General features: G+C 43.9%; 1 non-coding gene across 1 annotated transcript; it reads right to left on the bottom strand.

Moving 5' to 3' along the window:
• Positions 1-5,256: 5,256 nt before the first annotated feature.
• Positions 5,257-5,360, bottom strand: LOC129034440 (small nucleolar RNA U13). Its single transcript, XR_008501915.1, has one exon. It is a non-coding gene; the product is annotated as a small nucleolar RNA U13 (small nucleolar RNA).
• Between the last annotated feature and the right edge of the window lie 640 nt (positions 5,361-6,000).

Here is a 6,000-nt window from a genome sequence, read left to right on the forward strand (position 1 = left end):
CGGTCCTCCGTCTTCAAGAAAAGTAGAACAGACTAATGGTCTTTTAAAAACACCTCACCAAGCTCAGCCACCAACTTAAAAACGAGTGGACAATACTTTTACCACTTTCGCTTCTCAGAATTCAGGCCTGTCCTCAGAATGCTACAAGGTACAGCCCATTTAAGCTCCTGTATAGACGCTCCTTTTTATTAGGCCCCAGTCTCATTCGACACCAGACCAACTTAGACTGTGCCCCCAAAAAAACTTCTCATCCCTACTATCTTCTGTCTAGTCATACTCCTATTCGCCATTCTCAACTACTCATACATGCCCTGCTCTTGTTTACACTGCCGGTTTACACTGTTTCTCCAAGCCATCACAGCTGATATCTCCTCCTGCTATCCCCAAACCGCCACTCTTAACTCTTGAAATAAATAAATAATCTTTGCTGGCAGGACTATGCTGAACCTCCATAGGCATTCTCTAATCAGATGTCCTAGGTCCTCCCAATTCTTAGTCCTTTTATACCTGTTTTTCTCCTTCAATTAGTCCATTAAGTTTTTCAATTCATCCAAAACCGTATCCAGGCCATCACCAATCATTCTATATGACAAATGTTTCTTCTAACATCCCCACAATATCACCCCTTACCACAAGACCTCCCTTCAGCTTAATCTCTCCCACTCTAGGTTCCCACGCCGCCCCTAATCCCGCTTGAAGCAGCCCTGAGAAACATCGCCCATTCTCTCTCCATACCACCCCCCAAAAAATTTTCGCCGTCCCAACACTTCAACACTATTTTATTTTTCTTATTAATATAAAAAGGCAGGAATGTCAGACCTCTAAGCCCAAGCCAAGCCATCGCATCCCCTGTGACCTGCACGTATATGCCCAGATGGCCTGAAGTAACTGAAGAATCACAAAAGAAGTGAAAATGCCCTGCCCCGCCTTAACTGATGACATTCCACCACAAAAGAAGTGTAAATGGCCGGTCCTTGCCTTAAGTGATGACATTACCTTGTGAAAGTCCTTTTCCTGGCTCATCCTGGCTCAAAAAGCTCCCCCACTGAGCACCTTGCGACCCCCACTCCTGCCCGCCAGAGAACAAACCCCCTTTGACTATAATTTTCCTTTACCTACCGAAATCCTATAAAATGTCCCCACCCTTATCTCCCTTCGCTGACTCTCTTTTTGGACTCAGCCCGCCTGCACCCAGGTGAAATAAACAGCCATGTTGCTCACACAAAGCCTGTTTGGTGGTCTCTTCACACAGACGCGCATGAAACTACTGCCCAGTGGTAACACACCCTTTGGGGAGCAGGCTGAGAAAATCAAATACTGATACAACATTAACAAATAATAATTAATAATAAGCTGTGAAGGTCTTCCAGTTCGTAGAAACTGTAAAAGCACATTTACTCAGATATACTTTGTTTTAAGTTATTTTTATCAGGGTTGAGTAAAAGTGTATGGATCAACAGCTATGAGCAAAAATGGAAGAAATCTGAAACTCCTGTAATGACAGACTTCAGGAAAATGTCCTCTATTGAAGTAAAAAAAAAAAAAAAATTAGCAAAGTGACAGGATTGGGGTGCAAATCCTGGCTGTGTATACAGTGTCTGTGTTCTGCTATTACACTCCATGTTCAGCATAGCCTAATATGGGAGTCACGAGTCACATGTGCACATATTTAAATTTTAAGTTAACTTAATTAAAAGTAAATAAAATTAGGCCGAGCGAGGTGGCTCACACCTGTAATCGCAGCACTTTGGGATGCCAAGGCAGGTGGATCACCTGAGGTCAGGAGTTCGAGACCAGCCTGATCAACATGGTGAAACCCCATCTGTACTAAATACAAAAAATTAGCTGGGCTTGCTGGTGCATGCCTGTAATCCTAGCTACTTGGGAGGCTGAGACAGGAGGATCACTTGAAGCTGGGAGGCAGAGGCTGCAGTAAGCCGAGATTGCACCATTGCACTCCAGCATGGGCAACAAAATCGGAATTCCATCTCAAATAAATTAATAAATAAATAAAATTACAAATTCAGTTCTTCAGTTGCACTAGCCACAGGTTCAAGAGGTCAACAGCAAAATGACGCCTGTGGCTTCTGTTGTATAGTACAGATATAGAACATTTCCATCATCATGGAGAATTCTATTGAATGGCAGTGGCATAGACAAAGCCTTGCAGTTTGTGCTCCTAACCATGACACTTTACTGCCTCATGGATTCTAGCAGTCTATCTACTTTGCCTATCGTCATAGTTTCCCTTGAATTCAAAACAAAGTTTAAAAATATTTCATTCTTCTACTAAACAAGAAGTTTACTTAGTACCTACATTTTACCCACCTATTCAATATAACACCAAAGGTAGCAAAGCAAATAGAAAATATGCTCCCTGCTATTAAAAATTTAGAATCTAGGCTGGGCATGGTAGCTCATGCCTGTAATCCCAGCATTTTGGGAGGCCAAGGTTGGCGGATCATTTGAGGTCAGGGGTTCGAGACCAGCCTGGCCAAAATGGTGAAACCCCATCTCTACTAAAAATACAACATTAGCTGGGTGTGGTGGTGCACGCCTATAATCCCAGCTACTCGGGAGGCTGAGGCAGGAGAATCCCTTGAACCCGGGAGGCGGAGGTTGCAGTGATCCGAGATAGCGCCACTGCACTCCAGCCTGGGCACAACAGAGTGAGACTCCATCTCAAAAAAAAAAAAAAATAGAATCTACTTAAATAATGTGAGTGAATTATCTGATGCCTACCACAGTTGGGCAATACTGTATTCCAGTGGAACAAATGCACAAGATCGTGGAAAAGCATTATATTATAGGCAAATTTAACTAATAAAACATTATTCACCAAATATTTTCTTGCACTCTTGTGGCTTACAACATTACATTTCTTCCACAGAATCATTGACTCACACAGTGGTTCAATCTATTTCATCTTACCAAAGCCTGTGTAAGTCATCTGCAATTCACCTGAAGCAGTGTATTGTTGGCTATATTACAGGACCTTTTCACTTGATGTGAAATGAAATCAGAAAACCCAAAGACATCTTGGCTCTGACATGCTCTGTAACAGTGGCTTTTCTGGGACAATGATTTTGCATCAGAGTAAGCCCAAAATTAAACTTAGGTAGAAGTCATGGAGTCATGGTAGAGCAACATGCACAGGTGTGAGGCAGAGGGCAGAGAACTTGAGTGTGGGCAAGCCAGACCTTGAAAAAAAAGTCATTCATCTCTGTCAATTTTTTTTTTTTTTTTTTTGAGACAGAGTCTCATTCTGTTGCCCAGGCTGGAGTGCAACGGCGTGATCTCAGCTCACTGCAACTTCCACCTCCCAGGTTCAAGCGATTCTCCTGCCTCAGCATCCCAAGGGACTATAGGCATGTGGCACCAAGCCCAGCTAATTTTTGTATTTTTAGTAGAGACGGGGTTTCACCAGGTTGCCCAGGATGGTCTGGAACTCCTGGCCTCAAGTGATCCACTCGCCTCGGCCTACAAAGTGCTGAGATTACAGGCGTGAGCCACCACCCCCAGCCTCTCCATCAATTTTATCAATGACAACCTCAAAGAGAACACTTGACCTTCAGTAATACTGTAAATGAGATGGTCTGATGGATTTGGAAGAAGTGGGGAGACAAGAAGTGGGGAGACCCGGCTTTCAAGGCCGGGTGCAGTGGCTCACACCTGTAATCTCAGCACTTTGGGAGGCCGAGGCAGGTGGATCACCTGAGGTCAGGAGTTCGAAACCAGTCTGGCCAACATGGCGAAAACCATCTCTACTAAAAATACAAAAAATTAGCCAGAAGTGGTGGCACGCGCCTGTAATCCCAGTTACTTGGGAGGCTAAGGCAGGAGAATCGCTTGAACCCGGGAGGCAGAGGTTGCAGTGAACAGAGATGGCACCATTGCACTCCAGCCTGGGTGACAGAACGAGACTCCATTTCAAAAAGAAAAAAAGGAAGAAGAAAAAGCCTTTCAATATGCACTTATTGACAGTTTTCACATAAAAGGGGATGAAAAACAGAAAGTTAAATAAATAAGTTGCACATAAACTTTGTAAATCGCCCTTACACAGGGTTCAGGCAAAGGGGAGGCTGAGACTTTGGCATCAGAGAATCCTACTCAACTGTTAACTGGCTGTGTGTCATTAGAGAGATTAATTTCCCTCTCTGAGCCACCATCTTGCTTATCTCTACAATGGAGATAATAACAGTCCCCACTTCTGGGAGTGTAAGGATTAGGAAATTAAATCTTTTTTTTTCTTTTTTCTTTTTTTTTTTTTTTTTTTGAGACGGGGTCTCACTCTCGCCCAGGCTGTAGTGCAGTGCTGCCATCTTGGCTCACTGCAGCCTCTGGCTCCTGGGCTCAAGCGATTCTCCTGCCTCAGCCTCCCAAGTAGCTGGGGTTACAGGTGCCCACCAACACACCTGGCTAATTTTTGTAATTTTAGTAGAGACGGGGTTTCACCATGTTAGCCATGCTGGTCTCGAACTCCTGGCCTCAAGTGATCTGCCTGCCTTCGCCTCCCAAAGTGCTGGGATTACAGGCATGAGCCACCGTGCCAGGCCAGGAAATTAAATCTAAATCACCTGGTGCATAAAATGCCAAAATGGCTCCACTAATGACCATCTATTTCACATCCCCAGCTGTATGACTTGAGAAGCGCCACTCTCTGGTGTCAATTTTAAAAGAAATGTCTCTATGTTATTAAGGATTACCAACTGGGTCCCCTTTGAAGTTCCTCAAGAGATACCAGGAAAGCTTTCAATAGCTTTTAACTCAAATAAATTTATGAAAATGATTATAACACCTCCATCATTGCCATTTGCCCCAGACATTGCTACCATAGGGACTAAGATGTTGTCAAGGACCTGCTTTTAGACTTTGTTGACATCAATGTCAGATCAATGGCTGAAATAAAAGCATCTTCAAAATATTTCACAAAGCAATTGAATGACATGAGTTGCACAGAACATCCAAGCCTGCTTGGAGTGCCATGTTTGGGCAAGGAAAGGGTGGAAGAGGGAAACTCAAGACCCACCGCCTGCTTTCAAAAAGTCTTTCTCCATAAATAATACAGGAGTTTTAAAAATATAACAGATACCTCAAGCATTCACTGGAAGAATCACATCCACAAATTCTAATTTTGGGTTTGTATCAACCACAAGAGTCTGTGTCCAACACGTGTAAAAGGCTTTTTGGCAAATTCATCACTTTATATACCAGTTTGATTTTGGATACCTTTTTCATTTTACTTTTCTTTTTTCACATCAAATGGGGAATGTGCCAACATCGTAACAAAGTCTGAGGGAGGCACATCTCACATATGAGCGTGAAAACCCAATCATCACACTTATGAACTATAAAAGGATCCTGGATTTTATTAACGAACACATTTCTGGGTTTTGCTCTGCCAAGCTTCATGCTTTCATCCTCAGGCTAGTCTCCTCAGAGACAGAAAGCAGCTGTTCACTTCAAGACCTGAGTCTGAGTTCCGTGTAGGAAGAAGAGGTCAGAGAAGGGAAAAGGTAAAGGGGCCAAGGGCGCAGAACTTTCTCCCAGCAAGAAAACATCACTCCGGACTTCTGCTTTCATCTTGTCGGCCAGGGCTGTATCACACGGCTATTCCTAGGAAGCTGGCTGGCCAGCAGGTCGCCTTTCCACCTTTTATAGAAAAGGTAGGCAATGGCCAGGCACGGTGTCTCACACCTGTAATTCCAGCACTTTGGGATGCTGAGGCAGGCGGATCATTTGAGACCAGCCTGGCCAACATGACAAAATCGCATCTTTATCAAAAATACAAAAATTAGCTGGGCGTGGAGGTGCATGTCTGTAATCCCAGCTACCAGGAGGCTGGGGTGGGAGAATCATTTGAGCCCAGGAGGCGGAGATTGCAGTGAGTCAAGATGGCACCACTGCACTCCAGCCTGGGCGACAGAGTGAGACCCTGTTAGAAAAAAAAAAAAAAAAAACTAGGCAAGTGGAGAGTGACAGATAATGGCTTTGGGATAT

Source organism: Pongo pygmaeus, chromosome 2 (assembly GCF_028885625.2).
Source record: "Pongo pygmaeus isolate AG05252 chromosome 2, NHGRI_mPonPyg2-v2.0_pri, whole genome shotgun sequence".
Taxonomy (NCBI): domain Eukaryota; kingdom Metazoa; phylum Chordata; class Mammalia; order Primates; family Hominidae; genus Pongo; species Pongo pygmaeus.